The following is a 16,281-nucleotide window of genomic DNA, read 5'->3' as shown; positions in this document are numbered from 1 at the left end:
CCTTGTTCAACTTGAGCAACACACTCTGTGTACAAATAAGCATTTCTTGGTGAACTTTGAGCCTCCAGAGCCTCCAAGGTCAAGCATCTCAGCAGAATCACAGGCAGCCTCAAGGATATACCCCATAGCGGGAATTCACATGCCCCTGGATGACGGTTAACACGGTTAACCCCCAAACAAAATATCTGTATTTGTTTTGTTTTGTATATGTAAGCCAGTTGTTGCTGGGACTCTCGATCAAGCAGCAGAGGATACAAAAGGGCAATGATGTGCACTGACAAAACAAAGCTGAATTCAAAATATGGTAGTGCTCTGCTGATCCGGCGGATAACGTGCGATTTGTCACGTGGCAGAACAGAAGTCTCTCTTAAACACTTTAACTTCATTTGATTTGACAAGCAGAATCACAGTTGTGTCTTTGTCATTGCATTTGTTTCTGGAACAGCCTTACGAGCAACTGTTGAAGGCAAAACCAGAGACAGTCTGTGCAGCCTCTGTGTAAGTGGTCTGAACATATCCTCTTTGTCAGCAAGTGCTCTGAAGACCAGCAAATGGTTCAGCTACCTTATGTAATCAATATTGTAACTACCTGATGTAATCGATGTTGTCTTGGTGACAACTAAAGACAAAAGTGTAATTTTAACCACATTTTTTTTGGGTTAGTAGTTTTCAGGTTTGAAACAAAGCAGATATGAGGTCACACAGAAAACAGGTTTTTCCAAATTTAAAAAGTTAAGACAGGTATAAGACCATTCGTTTAACATTTGTGGGTGGAGCAAAGGAAAAGTACACACACTGAAACATAACTAGGGATTAACACAAAGGTGAACTATTTGCACCACTTTCTCTCTGGAAACGGTGAGAAATCCTGGATATTTCACATCATTTCCTTCCCCACATGCACTCACGGTACCTAACTCTTGCCCTGAGCGCACAGCTCTGTGAACCCGATCACCTCACCCAGTAATCCTTACTCCCTTAACTGCAGTTATATTGTCACATGAACTGCAGAGCTTGAAAAGCTGTGCATGCACAATCTGGAGAGGACACGTCACAAACAAAAGCCACACTCATGCAAAGCTAATCTCATTACCCTTGTCTCTATGCAGTATGGGGTCAACAGGGTTGCCTTGCTTGTGCCAGCGCACCGCGCCAGGATCAAAATGATCATTAAAGTCACCTCAGTGTGAAAGGTGGTGTTTGTTTGCTATCGAGAGACCTAAGCGGCCTGGCTTGGCCGCAAAACATGTTGCTGGGCAAAAGTCATTTATGAGTGCCCCGGATGGAAAAGTGCAGAGCGGCCTGTGTTTACCGTCTGTCAAGTCTGGCATTTCAGAGCCATTCATGCAACAGGTGCAACTTAAGATACTGTGAGAGTGAGCTATTCTGAGTGATAGCTCAAATCAGCATTCAAACGGCTGCAGAGTGAGTTACTGACTGCTCAAGTGCAAGCTACAAGAAGCATGCTAAGTGCTCCACTAATGACAAACGATAACCTGGTGCTGAAATCTCTAAAATGCAAAATATGACACCCCTCCCACCCCCAGAAAAACAACTTCCACCCAAAATCTCAGAGCAAACTGCCAAAGGGCACAGAAGCAAGAGTAAAAATGCTCTAACTGGAATCTAAATAAGTAAAATAGCAGTGAATCCCAGTGAAAATTAGAACGTATAGAGATAGAAATAAGGTTGCTAAAGTTGCTCAATCTGAATATAATAGTCCAAAACTATTCTACTTCTGCTTACACAAACATTACAGGTATCGCAGGTCGCTCACTGCATGCACCAAGGCATGCAAGTGCTCCAGCAGGAAATGCACTGCAGCCACATATACATCAGCACCTAAAATATCAACAGAGCAATTAAAAAACCACAACAAAAATAACAAAAAAGCAAATAAATATTTTTGACTTCCCATAAAACAACCAGTCAACCCGTGTCGGCTGCAATAACTTGCAGAGCAGCCTTCACGCACAGTACACTGATTCAGGATCGCCATGCATGCAGACTTGTGGGGATATTGGGGACAGCAGCAGCGGATGAAACAGATGAAAAGCTTTCTTTGGGATGTGTATAATCCTGTCCTCACCAAAGCCGTCAGACCACCACGTAGATTATAACCCGGCGGATCATCACTTCTTTTTCTCTCTCTCTCTCTCTCTCTCTCTCTCTCTCTCTCGCTTCCCCCCCCGGGCTATCTGTATTTAACGAAGCGCAGCGGTGACATAGATATTTCTTAACTTTCCCTCAGAAGCAAAAGCAGTACCGAGCAGCTGCAGCAGGCTGGACTGAACACCTTAAAAGAACGGCTGTTTCTCGGTTCCCCTCCTCTCGCCTGTTGCGCTGTGGACAGTCGCAGCACATGGTGCGTTGTTGTGGTGAGTCGAAAGCAACTTTTCTTTGTTCTGCAGCACGATTGGAAATCTTAGCCGACATTTAATAGACCCAGAAATGATTTCACCTTTTATAGCAATAGGAGCTAAAACGGAGTGGAAAAACGGATATTGTAATATTTATAGCGTGGCTTGTATATTAGGGCCATGATTAAGGTGGCTTTTATGGTGTCAGAACTCTTGTGTAGCGCTGATAACTCGTTTGTGGTATATTTAGCGGCGTTTTATTTTTTGCTGTATGTTACGTGGGATTTTTTTTTTATTAATTAATTTATTTTTTTAATTGTTTTCAAGTTTGACACATATTTAAAACTAGGCTTTGAACAATGCTGTGGTATAAAGTTTACTTCTGTTGTGGTTCTTTAAAAAAGAAATTATTTCCTCTATTTGTACACAGGCGCCTATTGTTGCTAGGTGTCATGTGGTTTCAGGTTCACTGCCATGGGGAAGGGAGAAAAAACCACACACACACACACACACACAAGCTTTACTTGAACTCTGATGATGATGATAAGTGAAGTTCATGCAGCACAACAGTTGTCTGGTTTCTGTGTAACAATGATGATATTAATAATAATAATAATTCTCCATATTTGGGTTGTAGTTTTGTGATTTTGGACAATGTGAAGAGGGATACAATACTGGCAAGGGACAATATTCCAAAATGCATTTCATTTAATGAACCATGTAAAAGTGAGGTATAGGTGCAGGTGTACATGTTTGAGCGTTTATGGCAGAGGTTTATAAAGTATAAAACATCATTTGCGGGAGTTTAAGGAGACTACTTGGTCTTAAATCAGTAAATAAATTCATGCATATCAGAATACTTTAATAATCCCTGAGGAAATTATGTGCATAAAGCACTCACTCGAAATCGAAGTATGTCGCGTATGTTCACAAGGAATCACGAGGTAAAAAAAAAAACACGAGTCTTGGTTTCGTCATTGTAGCTTTATCTTCATCTTGGTTTGTTCCACATCAGATGTAGCTAGATCTTACTTGTGACTTCTGTATGAAACAAAAAAAAACCCAAAGTTGTGTGATTCACCAGCAGTGAAATCAGTCTAATGTTATGTCTGAATAATGACTCGCCACTAATGCCTGACTGCTGGATTTTTTACAGAAACAGCTGAAAACTAACAAAAACTAACATCGTTTATATCTTAAATGGCAAGTGCTGCTTTCTTCCTTTATTTACAGTTGTAGAATGGCAACATCTGGAGCAACAATTCGAAAGACTCGGGGGCTGAAATAAATTCCTGCTTTGTGTCACACCCTTGTGTAGAGACCTCATCGCCATTTTTCTGCCACTGTGTCGCTCATAGATTTGTTACTATTTTAAATCTGTCCTTCGACTGATCCTGAGTGAATTTGTCTTATTAATGGCCACTTTGTTACATATTTGCCCACATTTTGCACGAGTCAGCAATAACACAGCCGGCTTATTCTCGTTTTCAACCTTCATACCGCTGTCCAAATATGTCACCGGCGAGATGTTTATGTTTGTCCCTTAATGCTGCATTACATTCTGAGTATTCATTTTAACCCTGACTTGGAAACCTTGCAAGGTCACAAAAAATGTCAGTGCAGACATGATTTAGTCTCAAAGTAAAAAGCACTAACAGTGTGATAACTTTAAATCATAAACTTTAGATATTTCCTTTCCTTTCTGTTCTGTTCATTATTGATTATTGTTTGTATTTAATATCTGCTGCATAATACTTATGATGTACAAAACAGATTCCTAAGTATCCTTATGAGCAGCATAATGGATTTTTCATGTAACCCAATGCTTAGATGTTTCCTTACTGCATGGTCTAATGATGCATGGGTTATACACACAAAGTTATCAGCATTCTCCCATCATTTCTTTTTGTCTCTCTTTATTGAAAAGTAGCTAATTAGCACAGAAAAGTGTCACGCCTAGTAAGCAAATATTAACAAAAGAGTTTTAGATTCTAATCCCTGTTGTGCTGCAGCAGACTATTAGCTGCCATCCTGCAGTGGAAAGAAGGAACAGGTGAACACTGTCAGCCAGCTCAGCCAGACAGGCCAATAAACCAGCCTCAGGACACTGCTGACTGATGCAAAACTTGCCTTTAGTTTTTTCTCATTTCTAAACTCTACTGTTACTGCACTGAACACTAAGTACAGTCTAAAAAGTGCTGTTTGTCCTGCAGTCATGGTTCAAGCTGAATAAAATACAACAATGTGCAGAAGTCTTGAGGTACCCCTCATTTCTTTGTGTTCTGTACAGCAGTTTATTGAGACATGCAAACATATTATTCTTTGACACAGCCTAAACTCTCTTAGGAAGCTTTCTTGGAATTTCTTTAAGTAGTCTTGGAGAATAGTTCTGCAGGCTTCTTGAAGGACATCCAAAGCTCTTCTTTGGATGTTGGCTGCCTTTTTGTTCCGTTCTCTGTCAAGATGATCCCACACTGCGTCAATATTGTTGAGATCCTGGCTCTGTGGAGTCCAGTCCATGACTGATTGGTGTTTTGGTTTTTTTTGTTCAGGTATGTGTTTACTGCAATGCCAACATTGTCATAGGGAAAAATTAAGTAATTTACCAATTTCCAGATTGTATGGTAAGTCAGAATTTGATGATAGTTTTCTATATTCATAATTTAATCACTTTTGGACAGGATGGGTGAAATTCAGCCCCAAACCATGATACAGCCTCCACCATTTTTTACAGATTGCTGTAGATACTCATTGTTGTACTTCTCTCCTGACCTTCAAACATATAGGCACAATTTGTATTGAATATTTCAGGTTTGGATTTATCATTCTAAATGCATGTGTGTGGTTTATTTGTGTTTGCCTTTTCTCTCTGTTTACCTTTGGTGGAGGGATCAGCTGTCAGGTGTTGCTGGATTTTGTTGTTCTATTTTATTACATGACTTTCACATACTGTTCATCTGCTGTACATAGTTTTTTAGACCTGCCACTTTTTCTTTTGTCCTCCAGTTTCCTCACTTTTTAAGGACACACTGCACACCATGCTGACATGTTCAGCTCTTTGGTATTCACCTTGTTGGTGTAGACATGCTATTTTCTGCCTGTTTGCACACTCAACTAATACATTACGCTAAATAAATTAAATATTGTTTAAATCACTGTTTAATTATTAAAATTAAACAAATTATGTCTTTTGACAGGCTGCCAATAACAAAATATCTAAAGATGCAATTAAAAACTGGGTCTTTGTTGTCTGTTATGTGTAGATGCAATACGGGTTCATCCTTTTAGTTGGGTGCCTTTTTATGCTTGAATTAATCATAAGTCAATATTCAGTGGCTCAGCAAACAGACAAAAAATGAAACATTCGTCTGAAAATGGTCTGGTGCAAGGACTGGACTGAACGTGAGTGAAATAGCAGCCAATGTCCAAAGAAAAACTTTGAAAGACCTGCAGAAAGCCAGGAGAATTATTGTACAAGACCGTTTCTAAAATCGCAAGAAAGTTGAAATATAAAGAAATGAGCACTGACTCGATTTGGTTATGTAAAAAATATCTTTTTAAAGTAGCATATGTTTCTGCGTGTCTGTGTTTGAGACTTACATGTGTATTACCTAATTCCCCTGTGAGCAAAGAATCCGTAGTCATGGCTGTGCAGTCATATGTGTGTGTACACACACGTGTGTTTGTGGTACCGAGTGTGAACACATCCGCCTCCCTCCCCCATCGCTTCCTTGTAAAGCCGACGGCAAGCACACTAAGTTCATCTAAGGACAGGGAAATGCTTTTCTTTCCAGTATGAATCATTTTGGAAAAATGAGCCTCTGGACTGAATTGCCCGAGCAATTTGGCATGTTTCTCCATTCTGCTTTATTGTCTATTTTGGCTGAACTTGCAGTTCTTCATTTCACTGCCAAAAAAACTTCATGTCCTATAGAACAGGCAAAGCCAGTTTCTGAGTAAACCACAGCCTGTAAGCAAATAAAATAAATCTCTGCAAATTACTGCCATAGTTTCCTGTTTAGCTTTGAATTCCGAGGAAAAACAGTCTGCTGTGTCCGTACTGTAAATCCAGTGTCCCCCTTACACCTTTGCGTCTTGTTGTTGTATGGGCTAAATGTCACAAAGTCGTGTTTTATAGTGGTTTTACGTGTTTAGATTAATACTTTTTTCTTTTAAAAGCCATTTTCTTAGCCAAATGTATCTGCTCTAATGCAGTTTGGCAAAAAGAAAAACAAAAAAAAAACTGCAGTGCAGTGAAAAAGGAGTGGGAGTGGGACTGGGGTGAGGGGAGTAATTTTTGAGTCAGCCAGCCCCCTTATAATTGTGCTGCCCCCCACCCCCCACCCCCATTGTAGAGAGTAGAGATGGAAGAGGGGAGTGGCCTGGTTCGAGGCTTGGGTGAACCAGCGGTGGGCTGTGGCAGCTGGGATCTTGCTACCTATGTCCTCCAGCTCTAGCCTGAATTATGAAGGCCCGGGAATGGCAGCAAGCCTAATTACAATGACTGATTGCCCGTCTGTTGGCATTTCTCAGATGGTGATTGTTATGTATGTGTGTGTGTGTGTGAGTGTGTGAGTGTGTGTGTAGTATATGAGGGGGAGGAGGAGGGACATTTCTCATTGGCTTTCCTTTTCCTTTCTTTGCATGAGAACAGCTAGAGATTCAGATCTGATTGGTTGGAGAGAAAAGAGATGTTTCACGATTTGGCGAGTCAGAGCTGGTGGGAAGCCAGAGACAGGTGATGCTGCATTGTAGCCTGTTCAACCTTTGGCGCAAACTCAATAAAAAACGGTGCGTTACACTATGGAGGACGTATAAAAATTATTGCCTGAAATCCTTTTCTAAAACAAACAAAAAAAAATCTTGATGTGAAAAATGTCTTATCTGGTCTCTAATGTAAGAAATGTTTGACCTGATAACTTTTCACATTGTACCTGTGCCGTTTTCCTTCATCCATATCCCTGTTTTTTAAATAAAAATAAAAAAAAGCGAGACAGAAGAAGTCTTGAATTGGCCATTTGTATGTCAGCAGAGCACTCAGAGGTGTGATGTGTGTGTTAAGTGGGAGCTAGTTTGAGTTGGTCTGCCCTGCTTTGTCCAGTGCTTTGGCTTTTATTCCTCCAGTAATGAATTGTGGAAGCCTTGGCTTCATCTCGAGTGTCTCATAGCAACTGAAAAGAGAGAGGGAAAGCTGAAAAGGCCACAGGAGATCATGTGTTCCTTTCAAAAGGGCAAGACCATCATTTGGGCATTTTTTTTTTTTTATGAAGAGGCAAAATTCAACTGGACAGTTTGTCTCATCCTCATGTGACATTATGTGTTTTCTTATATTTTCTTATTTTACTTTTTTTTCATATGATAATTTTTTAAATACATTTTTGGTATTGTATGACTTTTATGAGGCTGTACATGAACATAATGGAATAGTAGATTGAACTGTATTAATAAACATAGAGATAATTAGACTTGGTGTAGTGACAAAGATCATCTTGTAAAAGATGTAGAGTTGTAATTTTGCATTAATGACAGTTATATTCACCACTTATCAATGTGAAGGTTATTTTCAATTTGCTGATTTATAATTTTGTTGATTGAATAGAAGCATCTGTTTTTTAATGTTCTTGAAGTCCACTGTAAAGTCTTTAAATAATTTCTTCACAGAGGAACTACTTAGAGTTATGAACTTACAGTATATAATTTGTTATGTAATCTAATAATGATATGAGTTTTACTGATTAAAGTTTGTCATACTTTGATAGTGAAACCCACTTCCTACAGCGGACATGTACATTTTTATCAAGGGTGACTTTTTGCATGTCTTAGAATCCAGTAAATGAATGCGTAAACATGTTGCATCAGCCAGGGTTGAAGCCTGGCCATGTTTGCCCTGTGACCCAGACACTACCTGTCTGCTGCTATGGTTACAAGGACAGAGCAGGTTTAGTGGCCTGACTCCAGGGATTACTTTCCCTGGTCTTAACAATCAGGCCTGTGCCCCAGTGACTTTAAAAATGGACCAGACTGCACCCTAAAAGTTAAGGGAACTCTGCAGTGTGCCCTGGTGGCTTTTAAAAGTGTCCTAAGTGCTGTGCAAGGGATTAGACCCATGCAACCTAATTGTTTTGGTGTCAGTGATTGCCCCTTTGTGATCAGCTTCACTCGCAGTGATTATTGAGTTCACAATGCTCACTAGATATAGCTCATAAGTGCTTGAGTTAAACACACATTTTAATGGGTTTTCTTTGTCTTTTACAGCCACTGAGAAAAACCTTCCACATATGTTGACATACTTTTTAAAACTGTTTACACATCAGAGCTTATCTGGAGATAGTGAAGAAAGAAGCAGAAGCTCAGGAACAGTTTTTTAATATACACAAGGTGAACACAATGACTTGTAAAATAAAAAAATGTTAATGTAAAAACTAGTATATATTCTGGTTTGTCTGGCTGACCAGATTTGTGTTTCACCGACTGTTCATCGTTGTGTATGTTGCCTTTGATTTAGTGATAGGTAGAAAACCCCACATGTCCGCAGAACTACCACTGAAGGTCAGCGTACATTCGCCCAGGAATTTTAGTGACTTAGCAAAATCAAAGAGGCTTCTGTTTTTTTAATCTAGTGACTTGCAGTCTTACAGGTGTCCACCAGATGCTGCAGGCAGCCTGCACTGTCCCTCGCATGTTATCCAGCGGAGCTGTAATATCCACTTTGGAGCAAAGATTGGAACTGTTTCCATGGTATTAGAAATAAATGTTATTTAGCTGTGCATCATAGAAAATGGGTCCCATTTTAAGCTATTAAGTATCTTTGATGATGCATCTGTTACAGAAAGTACACTGAGGCCAGTGTGATTAAAGATGTGTCTTTAATTCCAGTAGTTTAATTCAAGTTTCTGGAGAGATGATGAAAGGAAATGTTTGATATAAAACATTATATGGCTGTTATTAAGCGCTGTTTTGAAGTTTGCTGATTTTTTTTCTCAGCAGCCTAGTTTTTAAATTACAGCCACGCATGCTTCGAGAGCTGTAAAGGATTTCTGCACGAGTTTTCAATATTGGTGCAATTAAAGAGTGAAAACTTCATTTTTCTGGCAGTATAGTATGTATCTTATGTAAACCCGCTTGAGTTAGAACGAAGCAGGGTCGTATCACATGTTAAGCAGTGCAACTTCACAGTTAACTTTAGGAACAAAGCCTGCCCTGCTACAAGGCATGCTGGGAAGTTTGGCTCCTGGTGAAAGTACCTGCCAGTGTCCAGAGAGTGGCTCCGAAAATCTTTGCAAGGGCTGAAAATGAAGTTTGAAAGTAGAAGTAAGAGAAGCAACAATGCAGAGTTTTCACAGCTGCAGACTCAGCCTTCTCTTAAAGGGACACGGACATGGAAGTTGGAAATGTTAAATGCAGTGTGAAACGGGGCATTTTTGCAGACGGCTCATGTGGTGTCGTGCCAGCATTCACAGTAACAGCAAATATCGCTTTAAATTGCTCTCCTGTAATTTGCTATGACCCCTTTTGCACTGAATTAGAAAGTAAAGAATTACAGCTTGGTTTTAGTATTAGGAAACTGAATTAATGAAGCTAAAGTTGTGTGTGAAGCACATCACATTGTATGTTCTTGTTATATTATATATTGTACATTTTTGTTTTGCTTTATTTTATTAAAAAATTAGCTGTCAAAGACAAGCTCCAGAGCCTTAGTCAAGGGCACTAAAATAAGTATCGCTTATGACTGAGTTAACAAACAAAGAGAGCTCAACCATTTTAATTTAAAGATCCTTCTGTATGATTTTAAGGTTGTTGCTGTTTTTTAATTTATTTAAATAATGTAAACAATATACAAAGTTCATTTAGCAAAGAAAAGAAGAAAAGAAATGTTATACAAAATAAAGCTAATACATTTCAATATTGCTTCACCTGTTACATATCGTAAAGAAGAGGGAAGAAGTACACACTTGTTTAATCCCACCCCTTTGCCATAAGTTATCAGTCAATATTTAAGCAGTTTCCTTACTGACATAATCTGTAGTAATAGTAACAAACATATTTCTAATATAATTTATACACCACATCATATCATTATGTTTTTGTGATTCCTTAACTTTGCCTGCGCACCAGTACCTCCAGTTAATTGTACAATAAGCATGAATACAATTTCCTAAACAAAGACATAGACTGAATTTCCACATGATCCCTTTCTTTATAACTCATGAAGATCATATCTTTGTAACTCTTTTTGAACTGTTTTATGTATGTTTATGTTTGTCATCTGTAATGCTTGTTTTGGAAAAGTTTACAAAGTAATTTTGCAGTAATTTTCTTTTATTCTTAAAAGTATAAATTCCATCTTATACAATGTGATATTAAAATGTTGGATTTTCATGTACTTTTTTTACCTATTTACCTCAAACATATGTACTATGAGCATGTAGTTAGGTAGATAAAATAAACTCATGTAGTATAAATATTAGAGGTGAATTGCTTGTCATTAATCAGGCATTCAATTATTAGTTTTAATTAAATTTTAATTAGATTGCTGATAGCTCAGGTACATTAAAATTTGCAGTTAAAGAGAAGTGGTAATGTCGATCTTTTTTTCCCTTTTTTCTTTAGTAAGTTTTGAAATTACAAAAATTGTTTGATCATAAAAGGAGAGAGATTGTATTTGCTTCTTTTTTTCATTGCTTCTGTAGTGACTGGAAGACAGTTCAAAAAAACAGGGCTGACTCTAGTACAATTATGTGTTTTATGTACTGTAAGTTCTGTGAACAAGTGGGGACTCCATGTATATTTACTCACTTTCCAGGAAAAGAGTAAAATGCATATTCTTTTTTAAAAAGAGATCCATTGTAATCTTTCTTGCTGTTGGTATTCATGCTGGTTGTATTCCAGATCAGATCTGAACAGGCAAAGATGGATTTGAGAGATTGCAATTTGCAACCAAGAAAGAGAAACCGTGTTTTCTATTTTGCTTTTGAAGCTTCCACATGACATGAGGATGAGGCACTCTCAATAAGCAAAGACTGGCGTAAGCTTGCTAGTCAGAAGACAGTGAGCTTTTAGGGAGGGGAGCTAAAACTTGCTTCAGACTGTGGATGTGCTGAGAGACTTTACAGGCACTGTAGGATGTTGATCAGGAATTTATTCTAACTGACCCACTCTGGTGGCGTTCAAAAATAAAACAGAGGCCCTGTAATCCTACTGTAAGGTTGTGCCTTCGCTCATAGTTGTGTTCCGTTTTTTCATGATTTTTTTCTTTTTTAAATTTCATTTTAACACAGGCCTACACAATAGCACTGGCTGTCACCGCTGAATGTGTTGTCTCAATCCTGGTGAGCAGTGGTGGTCAGCTTTGTTATGACGAAGCACTCAAAGCTAAGCGGTCTGGAGGTTTCTGAGCCATCATTTCATGCTCCCCATTTTGCTTTTGCACATTGTGCTGTTCGGGGTCCAGGCTGCGTATCCCTCCTGCCCCGGACGCCCCACTATTGTGAGAGTAAGCTCACTTGAAAATCCTTCAATCCTTTCGAGTGCAAGAAAATAATCGTTATTTGTATTGTCTGTAAGATTTAACAGGTCAGCTGAGACAGCCACATGTTGAACACGCTACAGCTTTTCTCGTCACCATCATCTTCATCAGCCTCGTCTTTGTTTCATAGTCGGGATTTCTGATTATTTTCCCAGATTTCCTGCCTCTTGTTTCACTGAAGTGTTTTAAATTAGTCATTTTAATCTGCCTTTCTGTAAAAAAAAAATAATCAGATCCGATGGATCCAGCAGATCATGTGCTGATGGCAGTAAATACACTAAGAGGGCACACATTATATTTTCCTGTTTATGAAACTCTTACATTTCATATTTCAGCTTATAATAACACACAGTTTGTTTAATCTATCATGCCTGTATACCCTTTATCTGCTGCTGCCCATTTCCCTTTCAAACAGATAGTTATGCCTTTCTTGTGGGTGTCAGAGATAAACTGGCCAGAATATGATGCAGAGGAACCGTTGTGGCTGTTACAACTATACACATTTGACATTACATCAAAACAGAGTAAGGTACGGTATAAGTTAGCAACTTGGTACGTTAACACAAGGCGCAATGCTTTCACATGATGATGTTAACATATCCCAAATTATCTTTTTTTCCCACGATGTACCATAAATGTGCTATAGTATAAAATTGTTGGAGAAAGGACAGAAATAAAGGGATGACTTTCCTCATATTTTGAAAACATAACTGACATAAAGTCAACTTGTGAATTTAACTTTGAATAGAGAAGAAAGCTTGATAAACCAACGTAATGTATTGTAGTAGCTCTTGGGAATGCAGTTTTATCTTGAGAAAATGTTTCCTATTGTTTACCTAAGTCCTTTCTGCTTTTGTGTAAAAAAGAAAAAAACAGGCATTCGTTCATATCTCTCTACCACTCCATGTTGATTAGGGGCAGAAATACCTTTGTTGGCATCTAGGGTAGCAACAGGGGATCAGATAGAGGAGAGGGGGGTAAGTGCCAGGCTTTCATTCCTGGCCTCCTGGCAGCCAGAGTGCAGGCAGACAGGCTGGGCAGTTAGGCCAAAGTTAAGACAGAACTCAGACAAAAACACCTGATCACTTTAATTAGCCTGAGCCAGTGGTTCTCACACTTTTTCTGGCATGCTCCTCTTATAAACCAGTACACTGCACATCCAGTTTTTATCAATCATTACCAGTAAAAAGGGTACAGTTTGTAATTTAATGGCACAATGATCAGCACAACAGCATCAGCAAAGTCTTGTTTGCTTTGTTTCCCCATTAATCATATTAATTCAGCTTCTTTTCACTCCAGATTTTTTCCCTGGTCCACTGATTTCAGTATGGCAGGTTGGCAAAGTCTTTCCTGGGGAGAAGCATAGACTGTATACAAAAATGGACTGTGATGCCACCCATTGGTTCAGTGAACAGCATTTTGCCTGTTGCCGTGTTAGTATTTTGAAACCAGACATGGGAAGTAAGAGAACTTTGACTCAGAATGACATGTAAATCACAAGGAAGGCCTACCTGAAAGCATACCTTGTTCTACTGGGTCTGTTTGGCTCTAATTTGGACCCCCATTTACAAAACTATTTTAGTAAGAAATTAAGGTTTATTTATACAGCGCTGTTTAGGAATAAAATGTAAAAATTGCTTTAAATATGAAATACAGAACAATACTCGTTTGTATCTTATACTCGTTTTTACTCAGCAAGAATTTCAGTGTTTGGGAAACTTAACATGCATACTATCATGAGATAATGAACCCAATAGGTAGCTAACATTAACTCATTAGTTATCAAGCATGTTAGTTAACAAATCCCTTGACAAAAATCTTTCTTTAGGAAATTGTGCATTTCTATCTCGCTCTTGTTTTATATTCAAACAGTAGCAGCTCTCAGCACATCCATCAGCAGCTTCAGCCCAATGTGAAGAGTTTAAAGGGTCTGTCATTGTGTGGTGTCTATCTGTCCACTGGAGAAAAGAGCCGTGGGCCTCCAGGAGGATAGGAAGCTGTCTGACTTGAGTGTTGTGATGTGCTGGTCAAGGGAAGGAGGTTACTTAAAGGATATGATGTCTTCTCAGCAGACTAGATGTCAGTAAGAGTCACCTCGACTCCCAGGGGAGAGCTGCCACCAGGATACACATTTAATGCTCTTATCCAGACACTGATAGATAACAGTCAGGACGGGTTCAAAGCAGCAACACTGAGATAATAGAGACTGAGACAGATGAAGAGGCATTTATTTGAGAATGAACTAGAACTTGAACTTGTCGGTCAGTTTCATTTGGGGCCTGATGGTTCACGTGAATGATTGACCCCTCGTTATAGGGTCAAAATTGCAACTGTAGTTATGTTTGAACATTTCACCTGTTAGGCACATGTGATAGTTGGCATTGAAAAAAACTAGGTTAAGCTTTTCTAAGCCTGTAATCCGTAGTTGGTATCAGATAAGTTTTGCATGCTGTACTGTACTTGTATTAGCTCTCTGGCAATATATGTGACAAACCGTGTTTTCCATAGCCAGCAAAAAGAAGCAAAAATCAAAGATTATTTGTGTGTAATACTTGACCCTGGGCCACTTGCTACTCACTTGATGGACTCTCTTCGATTCCACTATTGAGTTACAAGTCTCTGTATCCTCTTAGCGAGGCTCATGGCCCCTCCTCGCTGTGTATGAACCTGGCAGGACCGGGACCGCTCGGTCCTTCTTTTCCGTGCCCCATCCCCCACCAGACATAGTGATGGCACTCAGTGCCAGAGACACCCCTCCCTCCCCTCTCTTCCCTTCACCACCACTCTTCTCTCCTCTCCGCCCTCCCTTCCCTCTCTGCCGCAGGCAGACCCAGGCATGGGATCTCCATCTGTGCACAAAGGAGCCTCCTCTATCTGCATACGCTGCACATAAAAGGGCCTTTTGTCATGAGCTCTGCACACATGACCGTCCGCCTTTCACCCCGCTGGAAAAAAAGATCACTCTCTCCAGCAATCCAACCCCACCCCCAACACCAGACTCAACCCTGTCCCCGACCCCCACCCAGTCAGGTTTTCATCTGCGGAGAGAGAGTGAGAAAGAGAGAGGAGAGAGAGAGAAAGAGTGAGACAGATCTACTCCAAACTTTGTCGAATAGAGACAACCATTAGATGGAGCTGCCTCCATCACTTCTACAAAATCCCTTTTCCTCTTTTTCATTTCCCTTTTATCATGCCTGCCTTCTCTTTTTTTTTTTCAAACTTCTGGGGTCTTTGTTTGTCCTCATTGTGAGGCATGAACGTATTATAGCATCTGCCATGCTGAAATATGAATATGCTCCCAGTTTTGCTGTCTCCCTTTCTTTCTGCAGTCTCTGACATTTAAGTGGCATTAGTGGTTGGTTGTGTGCCAGGTTATCACCCCCCCCATTAGAGAAGCACAGGCTCAATTGACAACAGTCCGAGAGCTGAGGCTTTTCAGTGCCTCTCATCTCCGTGCCTCCTGCCTTTTAACCTCTCAGTCCCACGCTGCTCAGCAGAGCCCGAGGTATTTGTAATGTGTAGAGATAATGGCAAAAAATTGTCTGCACACGTGAGATCCATATCAAGAGATACAAGGTAGGGTCCTCTACCTTTGGGAGACAAGTGGGCTGTACGCCATTTTGGCTACTAAAGATGACACATATTGGTGCTGAGGGATATTGAGTCAGGGTGGGGACGGAGCAAAGACATAGAGGCAGGCAAATACACACTGTCAAGTGCACGAGTGCTGCCACAAAAAAAGCGCTTTCCTCAGCGTTTCCTTTGAAACACACACGGCCCCGATGCCTTACTCCCGGCCAAACGTGTGTGGATTTTGGAAAGCCCTCTAGCTCATCTTGCTGTCGCTGCACACAGGCCTGTGGCGGAACGGAAGGATAAGATTGACTTCTCCCTCCATAGCCATGTCCTCCACATGACCCTCTGCCTTACTAAGTTGGTGTGAGAGGTCAGAGGCTGTCACACCATCGAATACGTGCTGTCGACACCTTTAGCTTGATGATGATTATGCTGATGGGTGGACCAGAACATGTTACACCCCATCAGTGTCAGCACAGTTTACCATAAAGAGAGCATAGAGTTTACACAGAGGGTCCCTGAATCACAGACTAGCATTGAAATAATTTTGCACAAGTGTTTACCCTTCTAAGTGTCTGCGGTCATAATCACGAGGAACAGGGTTGCTTGTTCCCACAAAAGTATTATATAATGAGGCATAATGATTATAATGATGATAACGAGAGTAATAAAAATAAACATTGTTTTTATCACACGCTTGACATGAAGTTGAAAAAACACACAATGCGTGACACTTGTAGTCAAAATAGACAAAATAAATGTAGTGTATACTTTAAATGCTCTCTGTGCTTTTGATACAAGCCTCTGCATGAAACTAAT

General features: G+C 39.9%; 1 long non-coding RNA gene across 1 annotated transcript in view; it reads left to right on the top strand.

Moving 5' to 3' along the window:
- Positions 1–1,682: 1,682 nt before the first annotated feature.
- The window catches only part of LOC116310730, a 40,038-nt gene continuing 25,439 nt past the window's right edge, over positions 1,683–16,281 (top strand). Inside the window, exon 1 of the long non-coding RNA XR_004198740.2 lies at positions 1,683–2,378. This is a non-coding gene — a long non-coding RNA (uncharacterized LOC116310730). The remainder of the gene's footprint in view (positions 2,379–16,281) is intronic.

The sequence above is a fragment of the Oreochromis aureus genome, linkage group 7 (assembly GCF_013358895.1).
Source record: "Oreochromis aureus strain Israel breed Guangdong linkage group 7, ZZ_aureus, whole genome shotgun sequence".
NCBI lineage: Eukaryota > Metazoa > Chordata > Actinopteri > Cichliformes > Cichlidae > Oreochromis > Oreochromis aureus.
Note: the sequence above shows the minus strand (reverse complement) of the source record. Positions and strands in the feature narration are given on the sequence as shown.